Source organism: Natator depressus, chromosome 14 (genome assembly GCF_965152275.1).
Source record: "Natator depressus isolate rNatDep1 chromosome 14, rNatDep2.hap1, whole genome shotgun sequence".
Lineage (NCBI taxonomy): Eukaryota > Metazoa > Chordata > Testudines > Cheloniidae > Natator > Natator depressus.
Window position 1 is genome coordinate 38,779,266 of NC_134247.1, and position 22,283 is coordinate 38,801,548.

Genomic DNA, 22,283 nt, shown 5'->3' on the forward strand with positions numbered 1-22,283 from the left:
TCACCCTGGTGTCTGGCTACGCATAATCAGCTGCCAGGCGCTTTGCCTCAGCCTCCCACACCGCCATAAACGTCTCCCCCTTACTCTCACAGAGATTGTGGAGCACACAGCAAGCAGTAATAACAATGGGAATACTGGTTTCGCTGAGTCAGTAAACTGCGCCAGTGCACTTTTAAACATCCAAATGCACATTCTACCACCATTCTGCACTTGCTCAGCCTATAGTTGGACAGCTTCTGACTACTGTCCAGGGGGCCTGTGTACGGCTTCATGAGCCAGGGCATTAAGGAGTTGGCTGGGTCCCCAAGGAGAACTATAGGCATTTCAACATCCCCAAAGGTTATTTTCTGGTCTGGAAAGTAAGTCCCTTGCTGAAGCTGTTCATACAGACCAGAGTTCCTGAAGATGCGAGCGTCATGTACCTTTCCCGGCCATCCCACGCTGATGTTGGTGAAACGTCCCTTGTGATCCACCAGTGCTTGCAACACCACTGAAAAGTGCCCCTTGCGGTTTATGTACTGGCTGCCTTGGTGCGCCGGTGCCAAGACAGGGATATGGGTTCCGTCTATGGCCCCACCACAGTTAGGGAATCCCATTGCAGCAAAGCCATCCACTATGACCTGCACATTTCCCAGAGTCACTACCCTTGACAGCAGCAGCTCAGTGATTGCGTTGGCTATTTGGATCACAGCAGCCCTCACAGTAGATTTGCCCACTCCAAATTGGTTCCTGACTCACCGGCAGCTGTCTGGTGTTGCAAGCTTCCAGAGGACTATCGCCACTCGCTTGTGAACTGTGAGGGCTGCTCTCATCGTGGTATTCTGGCACTTCAGGGCAGGGGAAAGCAAGTCAAAAAGTTCCATGCAAATCCCCTTATGCATGTGAAAGTTTCAAAGCCACTGGGAATCGTCCCAGATCTGCAACACTATGTGGTCCCACGAGTCTGTGCTTGTTTCCCAGGCCCAGAATAGGCATTCCAGGCATGAGCCTGCCACATTGCCACCAGGATGGCCAAATTGCCAGGGCCCGTACTTTGAGAGAAGTCTGTGTCCATATCCTCATCACTCTCGTCACCGCGCTGCCGTCGCCTCCTCGCCTGCTTTTGCAGGTTCTGGTTCTGCATATACTGCATGATAATGCGCGAGGTGTTTACAATGCTCATAACTGCCGCAGTGATCTGAGCGGGCTCCATGCTTGCCGTGGTATGGCATCTGCAGGAGAGCAGAGTTGCAGGGGAAGTCGTGGTTGGATGACCAGTTTTGCAGACCTACTGCATTGTCTGCATGCTTGCCATGGTATGGCATCTGCAGGAGAGCACAGTTGCAGGGGAAGCGGTGGTTGGATGACCAGTTTTGCAGACCTACTGCATTGTCTGCATGCTTGCCATGGTATGGCGAGACAAGAGCAGCTGAGCAGAGTTGCAGCGGAAGTGGTCATATAGAGGACCTGTGAGACCACCAGGAGAGCAGAGTGGCAGCAGAAATGGTCATTTGATGACGACGGTTTGCAGCGCTACTGCACCGTCTGCTGAAAGCAGTATGGCGCCCGCATGGAAAAAAGGCGCAAAATGATTGTCTGCCGTTGCTTTCACGGAGGGAGGGCGACTGACGACATGTACCCAAAACCACCCGCGACATTGTTTTTGCACCATCAGGCATTGGGAGCTCAACCTAGAATTCCAATGGGCGGCGGAGACTGCAGGAACTGTGGGATAGCCACCCACAGTGCAACGCTCCGAAAGTTGATGCTAATCTCGGTACTATGGACGCATTCCACCAACTTAATGCACTTAGTGGGGAGACACAATCAACTGTATAAAATCGCTTTCTAAAAAATCAACTTCTATAAATTCAACCTAATTTTGTAGTGCAGACATACCCTAAGGGTGAAAGCTGGGTCATCACCAGTGAGTGGGAGCTGGGCAAGGCAGGGTACTTCTCTGTATGATCTCTCTGACAAATGTAGCTGTGATTCTGTCTAATGGTGTTTGTGGGGGGGGTTGTACCTCATCAACCCCTTTGATTCAGGGGTTGGGGGGGGGGCGAGGCGTGATCGCACCTCTCTGCGTCTACGTTGGTTTTACTACCCTTCTGGTAGTTGGTACTGTGTGGCCTAATAGCCAAAGTCCACATAACTCCACTTCCCCTGGTGGGATAGCACAGACTAGCGGCTGGAGTCCAAAGAGTGTGCTCCTAGAGCAGGGTGGCCCCATGGCCAGAGTTCCTCTAAATTCTCTTCCCCCTGTGGGATAGCACGGCTGGAGTCCAGAGAGTCCATAGAGTATGCTCCTAAGGCAGTGTGGCCAGAGTCCATATATCCCCTTTAGAGTAAGAAAGGGATCGGGAAACTATGTCGTCAAAAGTGGTGGGGGGGCTGTGATCCCCGGTGGGGGAGCCCGGGCCCACCCACCCTCACCGGGCTCTGACCCAGGGCCCTGCCAGTTGCAGGGTGATCTGCCATGGGGTCAGCAGGGAATCCTACAGCAACACGCTGACCTCGCTGTGGTGGGAGGTACCACTCCCTTACCTTCCCTGGGTCACTCCCCACCAGTTCTTCAATGATAGCAGTCCCTGTGGCATCAGGGTCTCCAGGTTCCTCAGCACCCGACACTCCCTGGGGTTCCAATAGCTGTAAGCCTCTGTTCCCGGTTCCTGACTCCTCAGCTCTCCCCTGTAAGGGTGGTAGCTGCTCCTGGGCTGGAGCCTCCGCTGGGCACCCTTCCTCCTTGGCCACCCACCCTGACTGAACAGCCCTGCAGGCTTTTATACTTGACATCCAGTTGGACCATGCCCAGCAGAGCCTCAGGGAGGTTAACCCTCTCAGTCCCAGTGTGGGGCCGGTCCACCCTGTCACACACCCTCCCCTTTAGAACGGTGGTTGGGGTTTCCCCTGCCTTGTCCCCTTCCCCGCCTTCCTCTTCTCCCACCCTGGAAAAAAGGTCTGCGTTTCCGTGGGCCTTACCTGGCCTATGCAGCACTTGAAAGGAATAGGGCTGGAGGCACAAATACCACTGCATAATTTGATCATTTGTCTCTTTCATGCTGTTGGTCCAGCGAAGGGGGGCATGATCAGTCACGAAGAAGAAGTGGTTCCCCAGCAAGTAGTACCGCATTGTGTCGACTGCCCACTTAACCACGAGGGCCTCCCGTTCTATGGTGGAGTAGTGCGTTTCGCGTTGGAAGAGCTTCCGGATGAGGTACAAAACAGGGTGGTCTTCCCCCTTTATCTCTTGCGACAAGAGAGCTCCTATGCCTACCTGGATGCGTCCGTCTGGAGAATGAAGGGCTTCATAAAGTCAGGTTGGGTCAACACAGGCTCCTGGGTCAGTTGTTCTCGGAGTGCGTGAAAAGCGTCCTCACATTCCTTCATCCATTGGACCTTCTGGGGCTGTGTTTTCTTTGTTAGGTCCATCAAGGGGGTGGCCAGTGTCGAGAAATTAGGGACAAACTGCAGATAATACCCTGTCAATCCTAAGAACTGCCATACCTGTTTTTTGGATTTAGGGGTAAGGTAGTCCCTCAAAGCCCGTACCTTATCCACCATAATTTCCCTCGCTCTACCATATAGCCTAAATAAGTCACCTCCCGCTGTCCTAAATGGCAATTGGCCGGATTTGCCGTGAGACCCGCGACTCCCAGGGCTTGTAGTATATTGGTTAGGTGTCGAATATGGTCTCCCCAGCGGGAGCTATAAATGACAATGTCATCAACGTATGCTGGAGAGTATAAACTGTGGGGGCTCAGTACCTGGTTTACAAGCCCTTGGAATGTAGCCGCAGCACCATGTAACCCGAAGGGCATTACTGTAAATTGAAAAAGGCCGAATGGCATGGGAAAGGCTGACTTCGCTCTTGAGGTAGGTGTCAGGGGGATCTGCCAATACCCCTTGGTTAAATCCAGGGTGGAGATAAATTCCGTGTGGCCTAGTCTCTCCAGTAACTCATCCACCGGTGGCATGGGGTAGGCATCAAAGCTAGACATGGCGTTCACGTTGTGAAAGTCGATTCAAAACCTCACTGAGCCGTTTGGCTTGGGGACCAGCACTATGGGACTCCTCCACTCACTCTTCGATTCTTCCACTACCCCAAAGGTTAACATCAACTCCAACTCCTTCCACACGGTCTCCCACATTTTCTTTGGGAGCAGGCGGTGGTTCTCTCTCACCTTTTGGCTAGGGATGGTGGCAATGTGGTGGCTGATCACCGTTGTTCTTCCTGGTTGAGCGGACAAGACTGTGGGGAAAGCTGCTACTATCTGCCGCACCTGTTCTTGCTGGGTAGGGTTGAGTTCTCAGCTAATGGCTACCGTGCTTGACTCCTCCTACTTGCCGGATAATGGCCCAAGTTCATGTTCTGGGGGGTAGGGGGTACTCATAAAACCCTTGCGGTCCTTCCACACCTTCAGCAGGTTTATGTGGTACACTCGGGTGTCCCTTCGTCGTCTGGACAGCTGAATCTCGTAATCAACAGGCCCCACCCTCCGGACCACCTTGAACGGCCCCTTCCACTTGGCTAATAGTTTAGACTCGGAGGAGGGCAGTAACAGCAGAACGCAGTCCCCCAGCTCGAAGTTCCTCATCTTTGTCCCCTGATTATACTGGACCTCCTGGTTGCGCTGTGCCTGTAACAGGTTCTCCAGGGCCAGGGTGCCTAGTTCCCAAAGTCTGTCCCTCAAACGGAGGATATACTGGACTGAACTTTTGACCCCGGTCTCTTGCTCCTCCCAGGTTTCTTTCAAGAGGTCTAAAATCCCCCGGGGTTGTCTCCCGTAGAGGAGCTTGAATAGGGAGAACCCGGTGGAAGCTTGAGGCACCTTGCGTATGGCGAAGAGGAATGCTGGTAGGAACTTGTCCCACTGGCGGGGGTCGTCCCCCATGAATTTCTGTAGCATCGCCTTCAGGGTTCCATTAAAGCATTCCACCAACCCGTCCGTCTGGGGATGGTAGACGGAAGTCTTGAGGGCACGGATGTTCAATAGTTGGCAGAGTTCTGTCATCAATTTGGAGGTTACATTAGTCCCCTGGAAGGTCAATATCTCTCATGGCAACCCCATACGGGAAAATATCTGCAATTGTTCATTGGCGATGACAGGGGCTATGGCTGTTCATAACGGTATGGCCTCAGGATACCAGGTCACATAGTCTACTATGACCAAGATGTATCTATGGCCCGTGCTACTTCTCTCCAGGGACCCCACCAAGCCGAGGTCAATCTGCTTGAATGGAGTGCCAATCACAGGCAAGGGTACTAGTGGGGCCCTCAGTACCCCCTTCGGGCCAGCCTTCTGGCACTTGGGGCAAGAGGCACAGTAATTCTGGACCTTCTGGTATATGCCTGGCCAGAAAATACATTTGGCTACTCTTAGGAAGGTCTTTTCTTGCCCCAAATTCCCCGCCCAGGGGACAGCGTGAGCCAGGCAGAGTAGTCCTCTTTGGAACCTCCGCGGGACCAGCAATTGGTGCACCTCAGCTCGTATCTCTGGCTCCTGGGTCACCCGATAAAGCAGGTCCTTGTGGATATCAAAATGGGGGCCTTGGGGCTGATACTGCTGAGGACGGGCCTCTCCGTCCCAGCTGGCCGCCTGGTCCCAGGCTCGACTAAGACTGGGGTCCCCTTTCTGTTCCGCCAGGAAATCTCCATCAATATCCAGCCCCCTCGTCTCTTCCACTGTTGAATGGTCGGTTAGGGCCTGACTCCCTTCTGTTACTTTGGGACCTCTCAACGTCCCCTCCAAGGGGTTCTCTGGCCCGGGTTGGCCTAACAAGCCCTGACTCCCATAGCTTGTTCTGTACCTCTTCTCGGGCTGCCTGCTCCACCCCCGTATGCGGTAGGTGAAACCCGGCCAGTCGTGTCCCAACACCACAGGATACACTTATAAAGGAGCCACCCCCACTAAGCAACACGCCTCCTGTTGGGCAGCCTCCAGTCGTACCCAGACGGTGGGGTAAGACTTCATGTCCCCATGTATACATTGTAACTGGATCGGTGCCCCAGTGGGATGGGAGTACTCTACCAGTCCCATGTGGATGACGGTCTGGCTGCATCCCGAGTCCACCAGTGCTAAGGTCAGGGTTCCTTCCACTCGCACCGGGATCACAATCTCTGGTGTCCCCTCCTTCCGGGGTCATTGGTCCACCGTCAGGACCTGTCCATAATTAAAGTCCATGTAGAGGCACTCTCTCCTGAAGTGCCCCATTTGTCCACACTGGTAGTATCTATCCCAATTCCCCTCCATGGGTAGGGTCCCTTGCGGTAGGCTTGATTCATCTGACAGTTCCTCTTGGCCACGGGACAGGCGCACCCCTGAGGGTTGTAGGAGACCTTGTCTGTCAGGTGGGGAAACCGGGGCTTTTTCCGCCGGTCTTATGCACCGCTCCTTCTGGGAGTCAGTCTTCACCTCCTGAAGTCCTTGTCTTAAGACTCACTCGCTCCTCCGGCTCCGCAGCCATGTAGTCTTCGGCAAGGGACGTGGCCTCCGCGAGGATCTTCGGCCGGTGTCACTGCACCCACTCCTTCCTCCCGGTGGGCAGGATCCAGAGGACCTGCTCCAGCACGACAGCCTCGGCCACCTGGCAACTAGCGCGGTGTTCAGGCTCTAGCCACCTCCAACAGAGGTCGCGGACTTTCTGGGCTACTCCCCGTGGTCTAGCTCCTGGTGGATATTTCTCTCAATGTAACCTCTGCCGGTACGTCTCTGAATTGATACCCATCTGGTCTAGGATGGCAGCCTTAACCTCCTCATATTGCAGTGCCTCCTGAGGGTCGAGACTACAGTAGATGGCCTGCGCTGGTCCCGTTAAATACGGGGCTAGAATAGCGGCCCAATGCTCAGGGGGCCACTGAGTGGCTGTCGCTACCCGTTCAAAAGTTACTAAGAAGGCCTCGTGGTTGTTCCCAGGCCCCATCTTTGTCAGCCACACTGGTAGTCCCCCAAAGCCCTACCCTGGCCCTCCTCCGTCTGAGGGGACAGGGGGGACGGGCTGCCATCTTCAACCAGGTCGCCACCTGTTGAGAGAGTCGATCTTGACTCACTTGCTGCTGAGCGGCCAACTCCCAAACCAGCTGTTGCTGGGACTCTTGTTGCTTTGCTGCCTGCAGTTGCTGCTGGGTAGCTAGTTGCTGTAACGGCTGCGTCTGCTGTTGCTGCTGTTGTATGGCCTGTTGCTTCTGGTTTTCCAGCAGCCATTTCAAGAGCTTGTCGGTCTCCATTCTGTACATGTGGGTCCTTCTAGCAGGCCCGGGCAATTGCCTGCATTCTCCACCACTTGTGGGGGGTTTTGTACCTCATGAACCCCTTTGATCTGGGGGGGTGAGGTGTGACCCCACCTCTCTGCGTCTACGTTGGTTTTACTACCCTTCCGGGAGTCAGTACGGTGTGGCCTAATAGCCAAAGTCCATATAACTCCACTTCCCCTGGTGGGATAGCACGGACTAGCAGCTGGAGTCCAAAGCGTGTGCTCCTAGAGCAGGGTGGCCCCATGGCCAGAGTTCCTCTAAATTCTCTTCCCCCTGTGGGATAGCACGGCCGGAGTCCAGAGAGTCCATAGAGTACGCTCCTAAGGCAGTGTGGCCAGAGTCCATATATCCCCTTTAGAGTAAGAAAGGGATCGGGAAACTATGTCATCGAAAGTGGGGCGGGGGGGGCTGTGACCCCCGGTGGGGGAGCCCGGGACCACCCCTCCTCACCGGGCTCTGACCCAGGGCCCTGCCAGCGGCAGGGTGATCCGCCACGGGGTCAGCAGGGAATCCTACCGTAACACGCTGACCTCGCTGTGGTGGGAGGTACCACTCCCTTACCTTCCCTGGGTCACTCCCCACCAGTTCTCCAACAATAGCAGTCCCTGTGGCGTCAGGGTCTCCAGGTTCCTCAGCACCCGACACTCCCTGGGGTTCCAATAGCTGTAAGCCTCTGTTCCCGGTTCCCAACCTCTCAGCTCTCCCCTGTCAGGGTTGTAGCTGCTCCTGAGCTGGAGCCTCCACTGGGCATCCTTCCTCCTTGGCTACCCGCCCTGACTGAACAGCCCTGCAGGCTTTTGTACTTGACTTCCGGTTGGAGCATGCCCAGCAGAGCCTCAGGGGCATGGCTTCTTCTGCTAGCAGGGAAGGGTTAACCCTCTCAGTCCCAGTGTGGGGCCGGTCCACCCCGTCACAGTGTTGCACCATGAACTAACTTCACATATTTTCCATGCAACAGTCCTCTGGGCTGTACCCTAATAGCTATTGCAATAGCTTCTCTATAGTTCCAGAGTGGTTCCTGGGATGTGCCCTGTGGGTTGCCTGACCATTCTGTGTGTTGGATTCTTATTTCTGAGAGATCCTACCTCTCCCAAAGGAACAGAAAATAAATCATTTGAAATGGGAAAGGAAATGTCCAGCCTTCTCAGTCTACTGGGGTAATGCACAGTGCCCCCTTTTTGATGAAACCCTGTTTTAAAGTAAACTTCTTAGGTTTTCTGATCTTTGCTTTGGCCAATGTTCATCCCAAGTGTCACTGAGGAGTTCTCAAACCTGTACTTGCAAATGTGCTAGAGAGATTGTAGAGATGACAGTTTGGGAAGGATTGTCCATAAATGTGTCCTTTTTATAGTCAGCTCTTTTTGAGCCCCTGCCTGGTTACAGAATGGAACCTGGACATTTGGAGGCTGCCTAACTAGTCTCCCCTATCCCTGGTCTTACTGACTCAAGAAATATGGAGCGGGACAATGTATTTGAACTCACGTCCTAATCGAAATATCTGAGGTGGTGGAAAGCAGCACTAAGTACAGAGTCACTGCACAGGGGTTGTTCGAAGGTAACTAACCTGTGGGCATGTCCTGGTTATTAATAAGCTGCAGAGCATCACTGTTTGGAATGTCAGGGACTGGATATTTACAGAAGAGGGCACATTTGACAAGATCTAATTCCATCCACTAGAGGGCAGTCCCCCCGCCCCACACACACAGTTGCTTAAGTTATTTTGATATTGTCTATAGATCCATTCCGTTTCTGCATCACACAATTATCCACACACCTGCCTTCCAGAAGCTGGTATACAAGCACAAAGTTCTTTGTTTTTATTTTATTTTTTACCAAAGTTTTCTCATATGAACCCAAATAAAATGGTTTCTTTCAGCCTTTGGGCAACAAACCACTTTATTTATGTGTTTGTTTGTTTGTTTGTTTTATTATTGGCTTGATTTCAAAATTGATTGGGAAAACAATATTCTCAACCCCTTTTAGGCTTTGTTCATTTTAATGGTGACGGTTTTGAACTTTGTAATAAGGGTCCCACTTTAACCTAATTCCCAGCTGACTAATTTTCTGTCTGCAAAGCTTTTGTTTTTTGTAAACATTGTCCAATATGACTTATTAATTCCTTATAAAAGGGAGGAAAAATCCCATGGGGGAAAATACTTCACATAACGAAACTCCAGGTTAAATTTTTCAGAGACACCTGTTCAAGGTGGTGGCCTGTTATAATGTACTGCCCTTATAATAATTAATAATAAGCCTATATCTGCTGCCATCTAGTGGGCATTTCACAAAATAGCTGCCTGTTTTTCCTGCCCTCTAGTGGACATCTTGCAGCATCACTGACCTTTCCACATTACTTTATCCTCTTCTGAAATCTATTGGTCAATATTCCTGACCCTGCCTCATTTCTTCCAATCTGCTGCCCCTAGTGTCGATTATTCAGCATGGAAGTCTATTACTCTGTTCTTACCCTCTACTCTCTTCTAGAGTTAGCTCCAGTGGATACTGTTAGCTGCCTGCTGTGGGAAGTGGAGCTGGAGAGCGGAGATGTTATGTGAATGAGACTGCATGCTGGAGTTGGGGACTGAGGGACGGGAGCCTCCTCCCAGAAATGCTCCCAGGAGAACAGGTTTGAGAAGATCTCTGGGGAGCCTCTTGCTAGGAAAAAAACAAAGGTGGCACATTGATGGAGATGTCTCTGTCCCAGGGATGGGGGAAGCTCCCAGCCAGGCTCTGCAGGAGGGATCCCATTTCTCCCCAAAGAGACCCATATGCCCAAAGAAGTAGATGGCTCTTACCTCCATGAGGGAGCGGGGTCTTCCCTCTCAGCCTCTTTGAGAACTATTCAGCTCCTAGAGAGTGGACTCTGACCTCCTTCTGATCAGCAATGGGGTTTCACCCTCCCCTCAACAAACCTGTCAGCCTCTGAATGATGAAAGGCCTTCATGTCAGAGTCACCAGAATGAGCAAAGCTCCAACTGCAGCCAGTCGAGCCTTTGTGAACTTAGCCCGTCTGGAAACCAGGTCTGAAATGGAGAGGTCTGAACTCATGGACTCATAGACTTTAAGGTCAGAAGGGACCATTGTGATCATCTAGTTTGACCTCCGGCACAATACAGGCCTCAGAATCTCACCCATCCACTCTTGGAATAAACCCCTAACCTGTGCCTGAACTACTGAAGTCCTCAAATAATGGTTTAAAGACTTTAAGGTGCAGAGAATCCTCCAGCAAGTGAACCATAACCTATACTGCAGAGGAAGGTGAAAACCCCCCAGGGACTCTGCCAACCTGCCCTGGAGGAAAATTTCTTCCCCAGCCCAAATATGGCCATCAGCTAAACACTGAGCGTATGGGCAAGAGTCACCCCCTCAACCCAATAAGAGCAGGGCTGGGCAGAGCAGGTGTGTAACAGGGAAAGGAGAGTGCTTTCCCTTGGGCTGCAGAGCCTGGGGCTTAGCCCAACTGATTACAGAATGAGTCCTACCTCAGAGGGACCATGTATTGGTCCCAAAAGAACCAGACTTCAGCGGTGATAAAGCCCAGCTGGGCTATGAACTGGAATGAGAACTAGGTAGGAAGTTGAAAGCAGCAAGGAAAGCCGAGAAGGGAACTTGAGAAGAGAGGTAGGATGTGCCCAGGGAAACCTGCAGCAAAGAGAAAAGAGCAGACCTAGCTGTTGGGTACAGAGGCCTGGGCTGCTACCAGTGTCAGGGTGGGACAGGGTTCCTCTACTGGCCCCAAAGAAGGGGGCATACATGCACCCAGAGAGGGTTACCAAGCCCAGCAAGGGGGCTGCAGGCTGAGGCAGAGCCCCAGCGAGAACAGAAGAACTTTTTTCTCTGGGAAGACGTCTTTGGACTCTGAGCCCCAGAAGCGTGGAGTAAAGGTGGTGAGCCGGCCAGAGGGCCGAATTACCAGGCAGAGAGACTGCCATGGTGCTGGAGTGACCATCGATGGGGGACCAGAGGGCACCTAACAATGAGTAGATTCATTTATTATTGGCATAATCCACAGGATTGAATTCCCCCTGTCATCCGTGAGGGCTCACGGAAGTCTTGGTTACTGAAGGAGGATCCGTCCCCCGAAGTTGGATTTCCCATTTGAGTTCCAGGGACTGCTTAAGCAGCCGAAGCAGGTCTCGGGGTTTCTCCAGCAGCTCCTAGAAACCCAACAGAAGCAGAAGGAAGTGCAGAGCTACAGATGCAGCTGTTAATCTTGGTGGAGCAGCAGCAATACCTGTCAGAGATCCTGCAAAGGGAAATCAACCTGCTACGCCCATGGACAAAAAGAGCAGACTCGGAGAGCATGCCAGGGCTATGCTGAGAAGGTTAGCCCAGGAGAGCAGGGCATGAGAAAGTGTACAAGCATGGCCTAATGCCAAGATGGCAACAAAAGTTGTTTGGCTTTGGTGCAGAGAAGCAGGCCATATCAAAAGACCCGGCCTGCATAGGAAATTCCTGAGTGGCAAATGGAGGGGCCAGGGCCCCAAGAGGGGAGAAAGAAAGGAGAAGGTGTCCTCTGGCACAAACACACAGGAGGCAGGCTAGGTGGAGATGGCAGGGTTGGCCGTGGACCTTGCAGACCCTCCACCAACACACCCTGTCGGGTGCTGCAGGGAGGTGAAGAATGAAATGGTTGGCACAGAGATGAAGCAGGCTGAAGTAGGGACATAGACAAGAGTTGAGCAATGGTGTGTGCTCAGACCCTGATGGAAAAGGTTTTGGGGGATGCAGCGGCGGTAGAAAAAAGGCTACAGAAGAAGCTAGTGGCTTCAGAAGAAGGCTCTGCAAGCAGTTGTTAATGAGAATGAGTGGCTGCAGGAAGAGCATTGGGATACTGCAGAAGACAAGGATGGCCTCTGAGTTCTGGTGAGCGAGCTGGCTGGGGAGCTGGAGAAGCCGCGCGCCCAGGCTGTACAAGTGCATAGCCGGTGACAGCGACGAGATGGTGAGGGATGAAGATTGGACAAGAGTAGAACTTGCCCTGGGTTGGGCTGGATTTTAAGGAGGAGGACATATAACAGGGTGGCTTGGCCTGTGGCTGCAAAGCCTGTGGCTAGGCCAAACTGATGACCAAGTGAGACCCACCTGAGAGGAAACAAGGGAAAACAGCAGCAAAAGTACAGAAGCAGAGCGAGCTGTTCAGTAGACTGCCTTGGGCCAAAACCTGGAGTCCAGAGTAGGACTGGGTTCTCTCACCGTCCCTAAGGAAGGGGACATAGAATACCATAGAAACCCAAGAAGGGCAGGCCGAGGCGAAATCAGGCTGAGAAAGAGCTCCCCAGGAGGGTGGAAGGCCTTGTTGCTGTTCAAGACATTTGTGGACTTTGTTTGGAAGGAGCACGACCCAGGAAGGAGTGGATGAAAGGACAGTCACCTGGTTGGAGGGATGAGTTCCCAGCCAACAAACTGCAAGAGTGAGTCTCAACGGGGTTGCTAGCTCAGCTAGAAAGCGGTGACAGGAGGCCTGTCCAGGATCTAGCGGTGAGTGAACTCTGGTACAAACCTGCTTCCATTCTGGAAAGAGCCTGGTATTGGAGAGTGGGTGGGGAGAGCAGGGAGATGGGAGGGGTTCCTGAGGCTGGGATGGGAAGGAAGCTGTGGGGCTGGGAGGGGAAGGACATGGCCCAGCTTGTGGGAGGGATCCTGCTGGCTGTGTCTGGAGCCCTGTGTAGCCTCTTCTGTGGGAAGTTCCCATGGGTCAGTGGGGCCTGAATCTCTCCTGCTCCTTTGTTCTCTTTGGGCTTCACACGAGATGTCTGGTGAACTGCCCTTGGACTCTGGGCCCAGCACCGCTCAGAAATTATTCGCTACCTTCAAAGAGACAGGGCACAGCTCAGCATGTTGGGTAGGCTGGAGACTCACACTTCACTCAAACACACAACACTGAGGTGGTTTGGGAAACACAGTAACAAAGAAGAAATTTAAGTGATACTAAGCAAGAGAAAGAGACAAATTTCAAACAGACAAAGAAAACACAACACACTTTGCAGTGACTAAAACTGAATCTTAACAAGTCACAATCTTTGCCTTAGCAGTTTCCAGACTAACATCTCAGCTTTCCTAACAGACCTTCTTTGATGTCCCTGTAGGGTAGAAAACTTCTCTGTTGAATCCACAGTTTTGATTGCTTAGTATTTGGTTTCAGACCCTCTGTTCTCCTTCTGGGCTGCCTGGACCCTGATTGTAACATCTCTCTGGCCCAGCCTCTTACACAGATGTGTGCTGCAGCCAGCCCAGCGCAGGGAGCAGTGGGGACAGATGATCTCATCCTATCAAACCAAGCAACCTGGGTCCCATTGAGGCTTAGATGGAAGATCCCAGGCATCTCCTGGAGGTAAGAACCGTCCACTCTTCTGGGCACTTGGGTTTGTTGCAACAAAGAGGGGGCTCCTGTTCCATAGCCTATTTGTCATTATGATTGTGTTTTTTTCTTCTCAGAGGGTGCATCCGGGATCCTGGAGATTGTTTCGTGCAGGAGATTTGAGCGGGGAGAGATCACCCACTGTCATGACCCAAGGGTCATTAACCCAGGTCTGCAGGGTTCCTGGGAGCAGCCACACTCCAAGATGCCATCTGGAAGCCTACGAAAAACTGCTTAGCTAGGACTGACGAAGTCCAGACCTAGTTTGAGGCTCCATCCCTGAGGCCCATTGGCAGAGTCCCAGAGCAGCTAATCGGCCCCCGGGACCTCCTTAAACCAGCAGGAGGAACAAGAAGCTGTCTGAACAGCCGAGCTCCTCCCCGGCTCTGGACCGTGTGTTGGCTGTTCCTGCTCCCACTCCCCAGGCTTCATTTCCTGGCATCCTGACTCGGGGTGACTCACCTGACTTGAGGTTCTGAACACAATTTGGTCTTTTGCTTCTGCTCATCCAGTGTCCTGACCCAGCTGACTCTCGACTCCTGTCTTGTGAGTGTGGACTCTGCCTCTGACCACTAGGTCTGGCTGCCCATGACCCAGCCATGACACTGACTTTTCTACAATTCCTCCAATGCCCTTTTCTGCTCTCCAGCTCTGCTCTCCCAGCAAGACACACCGATCCTTTGGCTCCCAGAGTCCTGCTTGCCTGCTGGTCAAGGGCTCAGGGGGAGTGCTTGTATTGCCCCCTCCCCCACCACAGCTGTTTTTCTGATGGGAATCTCCCTAGCGCAGAGGAGAAATCTTCTCTTCTCTTAGAATCAGTCCTGGCAGCAATTCAGGAGGTCATAGAAGGGACGTCTGCTCAGCTCCCTCTGCAATGCCACTGCCCGAGACCATTACGAGTGGGTACCCAGTGACTGCGCTGGCAGCTCCTTCAGAGACTCCTGGGGGCAGGGTAGTCATGTTTCACGGTGACCTGGGAAAGCCATGCGAAGAGTGCAGCATTGAAGAGACTTTCCTGCTGTCCCAAAGGGTTTCTGTTCTCCTGCACAGTCAGACCGTGGGGCCAGGTTGCAGAATGTGGAAGAGCTGTTTGATGATGTGTTGGAGGATTCACCATATAGGTGGCAGCAGCTGCAGACCCTGGAGTCCCTGTGGTAGGGTGACCATGCGTCCGGATTTTCCCGGACATGTCCGGCTTTTTGGGTTTTCAATCGCCCTCCGGGAGGAATTTGTAAAAATCTAAAAAGGTCCGGGATTTCCCTCCCAATGCAGAGCGCGATGTGGCTGACAGGGCGGCCGGGCCAGATTGAACCGCTCACATCTGGGCCTCCAGCAGCCAGAGCCCCTCGCCTGCTTCCCCCGCTCCCCTGCAGCCTCAGCGCACCGTGGTTGGATAAGTGTGGGATACCCGGGGATCTGTCAGGGGGCAGGGGTGTGGATAGGGGTCGGGGTTCCATTTCAGTGAGTAGCTGTGGATATTCTGGGTCCTTTTCCAAAAAAGACACCCAGAGGAAAGCAATACATACTGACTTTCATGGATTTTGCCACCCGATGGCCAGAAGCAGTAGCTCTAAGCAACACCAGGGCTAAAAGTGTGTGCCAGGCACTAGCAGACATTTTTGCCAGGGTAGGTTGGCCCTCCGACATCCTCACAAATGCAGGAACTAATTTCCTGGCAGGAACTATGGAAAGCCTTTGGGAAGCTCTGGGGGTGAATCACTTGGCTGCCACTCCTTACCACCATCAAACAAATGGCCCGGTGGAGAAGTTTAATGGAACTTTGGGGGCCATGATACGTAAATTCGTAAATGAGCACTCCAATGATTGGGACCTAGTGATGCAGCAGTTGCTCTTTGCCTACAGAGCTGTACCACACCCCAGTTTAGGGTTTTCACCATTTGAACTTGCATATGGCCGGGAGGTTAAGGGGCCATTACAGTTGATGAAGCAGCAATGGGAGGGGTTTACACCTTCTCCAGGAACTAACATTCTGGACTTTGAAACCAACCTACAAAACACCCTCCGAACCTCTTTAGCCCTTGCTAAAGAAAACCTACAGGATGCTCAATAAGCGCAAAAAGCCTGGTATGAGAAACATGCCAGAGAGCGCTCCTTCAAAGTAGGGGACCAGGTCATGGTCTCAAAAGCGCTCCAGGCCCATAAATGGAAGCATCGTGGGAATGGCCATTCACGATCCAGGAGCACCTGGGAGCCGTTAATTATCTCATAACATTCCCCATCTCCAACCGAAAGCCTAAGGTGTACCATATTAATTCTCTAAAGCCCTTTTATTCCAGAGAATTAAAGGTTTGTCAGTTTACAGCCCAGGGAGGAGACGGCGCTGAGTGGCCTGAAGGTGTCTACTATGAAGGGAAAAGTGATGGTGGTGTGGAAGAGGTGAATTGCAGAATGAGGCTGAAAGGATTCTCAGATACCTGTGCCATTAGCTTCTGCTATATAGGAAAATATTGACCAAAAAATCCTAGTGCTGGATGACTGAATGTGTCTTCCGTTGGGAAAAAATCCACAAAGACTAGCACAGGAAGTTTGCTATTTCAATTAAACGTGTTGGGGGATCAACATACAGGGAAGAATTAAGATGATAAATGTGAATTACAATACGAACTTGTTAAGACCTTTCCCATCAGTTTAATCAAATACCTACTGCTGACTGGAATTTTTCCTCCCATCAGGAAAATTTTTACTTTTCACTGAAAACCCTAAATCCATTCCCCCCCACCACCACCCCAGTTTTTGGCAAATGAAAACTTTCTGCTGAAAACTGATTTTTTAAATTCCAAAACCAATACAGTTTGGTTTTTTAAGTTTTCATTTTTTTTACAAAACAATCCCAAAATATTTGAGAAAAGCAGACAGATTCTGAGATGTGTTGTTATTTAGCTTAAAAACCAATCTCCATTAAAAAGAACCCAGCTGACAATTTCCAACCAGCTTTAAACATTACATGAATTGGGGAACATTAATATTGCCTGATAAGAGCCTGATTTCAAACCCATTGATTCTATTGCATCTGTGTGATTTCTCTTTCAAAGGGATAGTTGTGAGGAGGTAACAACTGAATAACCAGTAAAGTTGGCAGCGCACAGAATGTTTTACACAGAAGAGCCCCTTTAAACCCTGGGTTAGAGCTGAACCAAGCAGCCAAAGCCTGTCTGTCCTGACCCCGTTCAAGCACATACAGGAGCTCCCTGGGAGTAGAACTCAGACCTCCTGGCCTAGCTCCACACTGCTGTCGGCTGAGTATAGATGGTGTAAATGGCTGTGCAGAACATACAGAGAGTAAGACACGAGGCTACGTTTCCAAAGGTATTTAGATGCCTAGTGGGATTTTCAGAATCACCTAGGAGATCACAACTTGTCGATTTCAAGGGGTTTTGGGGTCCTGATGCTTTTGAGAATCCCACAAGGTGCCTCAATATCTTTAAAAATCTGCCCCACAGCCCCTCTCTGAAAGCCCTTATAGTCCTAGAAGACACAGCAGAGAAAGGGAGACGGGGGAAACAGAGGCAGAAAGCAGGGAAATGACTGGTCCAAGATCACACAGCAGGTCACTGTCAGAGACAACAACAGAGCCCGGGTGTCCTGAGAGCCACTGCACCACACTGCACAGAGTAAACAATGCAACAGAGCGGTGATGGAGGGATGAGGCTAGCCCATTCTTACATGCAGGCAGAAGTGCAGTTGGGAGTTGTTGCCATAAATCAATTTGGAAGCAGGCAGCAGGCCATCTAGGCACAGAGCTTGGGGTGGAAAAATTACAGATGAGCTGCTATTTATGATGCTGGGTGAGTCGACATCATATTGCCCTGCAAAGTGAGAATCAGGCTGTGTTAGCATTTTAGTTGATCAGTTTCATACCCAAGCTGTGAGAATTGTTGGGTCTGGAGTGTGCTTTGTTCCATCCTTCATATTGCATTTTATCAAGCCACACCTTGGGCCAAATCCTCTGATGGGATAAATTGATGAAGCGCCCTTGACTTTAAAGGAGCTGATCCAATTTACACCAGTGTGATAACACAACTCATTGATTGTCAGAGGCGAGGAGCACTAACAACACCTACTCATTGTACGTGACGAGTGCTGTGCACCTTTCACGTTCACATAACGAGATATTAGGAAAGGGGAAACAGGGCCATTCCCTCTGTTGCTCTAATCCTGACCATTGTCCTTCTCATTCCCTCCACAGACATCACACAGTGTACTGAGGAAGAAAATGTCAAACCAAACTGCTCTGACCGACTTCCTTCTCCTGGGATTCTCTGACGGTCGGGAGCTGCAGATGTTACACTTTGTGGTGTTTCTATTGCTTTACCTGATATCCCTGCTGGGGAACCTTCTCATCATCACAGCCATAGCCCTTGACCACCACCTTCACACCCCCATGTACTTCTTCCTGATGAATTTGTCCATCCTCGACCTCAGCTCCATCTCTGTCACTATCCCCAAATCCATGGCCAGTTCCCTCACGAACACCAGATCGATTTCTTATTCTGGATGTGTTGCCCAAGTCTTTCTAGTCTTCTTCTTCGCTTCAGCAGATTCTGCCTTATTGACCATCATGGTGTATGTCGCCATCTGCCAACCACTGTACTATGAGACACTGATGAACAGGACAGCTTGTGTCCAAATGGCAGCCAGTGCCTAGACCAGTGGTATTCTCTCCTCTGCACTGCGAAATCTCCTTCTGTGGAGGCAACGTGGTGGATCAGTTCTCTTGTGAAATCCCCCAGCTCCTCAATCTCGCCTGCTCTGACTTGTACCTCATTGAAGTTGGGTTTCTCATCTTTAGTTTATTCTTAGGCTTAAGCTGCTTTCTTCTCAGAATTGTGTCACATGTTCAGATCTTCAAAGCAGTGCTGAGAATCCCCTCTGAGCAGGGCGGGCATAAAGTCTTCTCCACCTGCCTCCCTCACCTCACATGGTGTCCTTGTTCTTTTGTACTGCTGCCTTTGCCTACCTGAAACCCACCTCCAGCTCAACCTCAGGTCTGAATCTTGTGCTTGCTGTTCTCTAGTCTGTGTTGCCACCAATGATGAATCCGATCATCTACAGCAATGGAAACAAAGAGATCAAAGTGCACTGAGTAAACAGATAGGTTGGAGGTTATTCACTAAGAACAACATGTCCATATTTCTCCTTTGGTAGCAATTTCATTCTGTGTTTCTTTATAAATATAATCATCTGATGACATTATTGCCTCCATGAGAAAATACTGTGCAATCTGTTTATGCAGAATGGGATATTTGTGCTAGTAAAAATAGGGACCATTCCCCTGCTAGGCAGCTAGTGGCTATGTTGGCAGAAGCATCAAAGTTTGTGCCTTGTGATGGCTTCATGGTGGCCTTAAGAAATGGACTGGGGGTCTTTTTGCGGTTCCTAGAAGACGTGTCCCCACCACACAAACATCAGCATCACTGGAAATAGATTTGCACCCTTGTGCTCCATTACTACAGAGAGGTTCAGAAGTATGCAGAAAGGAATCCTCTGTCCTATATAGCAAGTGTCCCTCCAGGACAGGGGAGAAGCACACGTCCAGGGAGTGGGGAGTGAGGGAAGATCGCACAGCTGCCACCTGGGCTTCTATACGTACTACTGAAAAATGTCAGACTTCAGAACCTTGGGCTAATCATCTGGCCGCTTAGGGTTAGGGTGGTGCAAAGAAAATTAGGATACAAGGGGACAAGACAGAAATCTCTGTATATTAAGTCTGGGATATTCAAAGGGGTCTAGGGACGTTAGTTGCCTAACTCCCATTGTGCAGTAACTGAATCCCTGGGCTGATGTTATGTCCCTGGCACACCGTGCTTGGTGCACCATGCTGTGGCAGGGCCTGGGAATAGATTATGCCCCAATAAGGCAACTTGAGAGAGCAGGACTGTCCCTCGCCTTCGGCCCCTGAACATTTGAGAGGAGCTGAGGTCTCAGTTCACACCCCATTTCCATGTGGAAGCTACAAACGTTGTCGAGCAGGATGGGACAGGCTAGCTCGGGAGATAAGAGATGAAGTTGCTGCTTTCACCTCTAAGTCACCTGTCCAAACCCAGCCCCACTGAGCAGGAGCCGAGGGCTAAAAGCGCAAAAGCATTTCGGTGCCGAAGTGCAAAATTTACATCCTCATACATCTGGAGTTATGGGTGTGTGTGTGCCTGCCTGCTGGCCAGCTGATGCGAGCACTGCGTAAGGGCTCTTGGACATGATTTGACCCTTTCTCTCTCCACTGTGTAATAACAGAGCTGATTAAGACTCAGTTGAGAGTCTTGTTGCAGACCAATAGAGCTAAAGTCACTAATAACCAGGTCTAAGCATGAATCTTGCTTTAGGACAGTGTCTCTGATGCATAAGGCTGCCCAGTCTGCACTATCAGTGAGGCTCCCCCAGTAACAGCTGAAATCACTGAGAGCTGTGTTATGTGGCAGGACCTCAAGACATCCCAGAAGGTGCAGGAGGGCTGGCGGAGCAGAGGCAGGGGCCAGAGCAAATGACCGGACAGCGGAGAGAGCAAGGTGCCTTTCTTTCCGTCCAGCAGGGTGGGCGGTGAACGCCACAGATGCACCTCTGAACTCTGGGTCTTCACTGACCAAGGACAACAGCTGTGAGTGGGGTGCGGTGAAGGGATGGGCAAGTTACAGGAACTTTTGGTTGTGGGACTTAAGAACCTGAGGCAAAAGGACGCTGCCCAACATACTCTGGGGTGGGTGTTTTGCTCATGGTTTATGTTATGAATCCTGCTTGCAGTGCTTTCCCAAGTTAATGCCAGGTTCCTTTCCCCCTTTTTACTGTAAGCAGAGTCAGGATGAGCTCCACCCTGACACCTAGTGGTGAGGTGTGGCAAGTTGTGGGAAAGAACTTCAGGGGCTGATCTTACTTGCATCGGCTCACCCACCCCACCTAGCATGAGCCCATAGCTGCCCAAATGGTCACTTTGGCTGCTGTGGGATCCCCAGTGTTTCTGTTATTGGGGCAGGAAGAATAAATTGTTATTATCTTGATTATGTGAATCAAGGAGCGTGGAACTGTACTTGGCCTTTTGTTATGATGGAGGGGTGTGACGCAGGAGGGAGGGGGGAGAGCTGACCTGGGAATGTGGCAGGGGAGTTTCACTGGGGATGGGATACCTGAGCGCCTGTAACCTGAGCCAGGACGGGGAGGGGGAGGTAACACCTCTGCCCGGGAAACTGGACAAAGGCTGCAGGAGAGAGCCTGCTGGGGGGGGGGTTGTTTTCAGTTTGGTGCTGGGTGGTGGAACGCAGGGAACCCCAGGGCTGGGGTCTAAGCTCCCTGCCCCCCAGAAGGACTTGACTGAGGGGTCCTGGTTGTCCCCACAAGCTCTGTTTTAGACTGTGTTCCTATTGTCCAATAAACCTTCCGTTTTACTGGCTGGCTGAGAGTCACAGTGAATCCCAGGAAGAGGGGTGCAGGCCCCGGACTCCCCCACACTCCGTGACAAGGGGCTCACCATCAACTAAGCAGCACTCGCTAGACAAGGGACATGGGTTCCAAAACTCAGTGAATTGAGAGAGGTTGGGGACAGGTGTTAGTACCTGGTCTTGTGGGCCTTTTGTGAGGGCCTGAAACATCAATTGCACATTCTTCTTTCTCCACTGTGAAATATCAGAGCTAATTTTGGATCTATTAGGAGTCTCACTACAGGTGCTGAGCTGAATTTGCTTTGGGGTTATGGTGCATCAGCACTGAGGTTCCCACTACTACAAGATGAAGTCGCTAAAGAGCTAAAATTACTGAGCACTGTGTTGAGTAGTGGGGATCCTGAAGATATTTATTGCTGGGCAGTGAGTGGAGTGGGACGGCAGGAGCTGCTTGCGGGATGGCTGGTGGAGTGGGATGGAGCAGAGCAGAGTGGCTCGCGGGACGGCTGGTAGAGCGGAGCGGAGCGAAGCCCTATGGAGCGGCGGGGCAGTCCGCTTCGGATCATATAAGGTGCCCCTTACCACACACCCTCAAGCCAGGCTGGGGAGTAACACTCTGCAGATGACCTTTTGAACTCTGGGGCTGGGCGTTTGGGTTCTTGGACTTTGGGTGATCTTTGGGTTGCTGGACTCAAGAGATGTTTGGGTTGTTGGACTCAAGAACCAGAGGGAAAGGACATGGCCCAATCTGCTGGGGTGGGTCTTTGCTCATGGTTTGGTTGATGAACCCTAGTTGTGGTGTTTTCCCAATTTAATGCTGATGTCGTTTACCTCATGTTATTAAAGATTTTCTGCTACACCGAGACTCTGTGCTTACGAGAGGGGAAGTATTGTCTCTTCGAGGCTCCCAGGGTTGTGTGTTAGATTTTCCCAGGTCACTGTGTGGGGGCTTGAGCCGGTTTTGCATTTGCTTTGTTGAGAGGGAACCCCTGTGAACTGAACCCGGCCCTTGCTGCTACCAACTCGGCCTGGCAGAAGGGTTACATTGCTAAAAGTTTCTTTTCTACACTCGGGCTCTGTGCTTGTGAGAAGGGAAGTGTTACCTCTAGAGGCACCCAACGGGGGATGTGTAATTGTCCCAGATTACTAGTTGGGGGCTCAAGCCGGTGTTGTGTTGCATTGTTGAAAAGGACCCCCTAGATATTGAACCCGGCCCTTGTTGCTGCCGACTCCAACTGGCAGAAGGGTTACACAGGTTTCTTAAAGGTGAAGGGAGAGGTTCTCAGTTGGTCTAAATCAT

The 22,283-nt window shown here is 51.4% G+C and overlaps 1 pseudogene; it reads left to right on the top strand.

Annotated features, from left to right (window-relative positions):
- The first annotated feature begins 17,829 nt into the window (after nucleotides 1-17,829).
- Nucleotides 17,830-18,761, top strand: LOC141998528 (olfactory receptor 14A16-like; annotated as a pseudogene).
- Nucleotides 18,762-22,283: the final 3,522 nt, after the last annotated feature.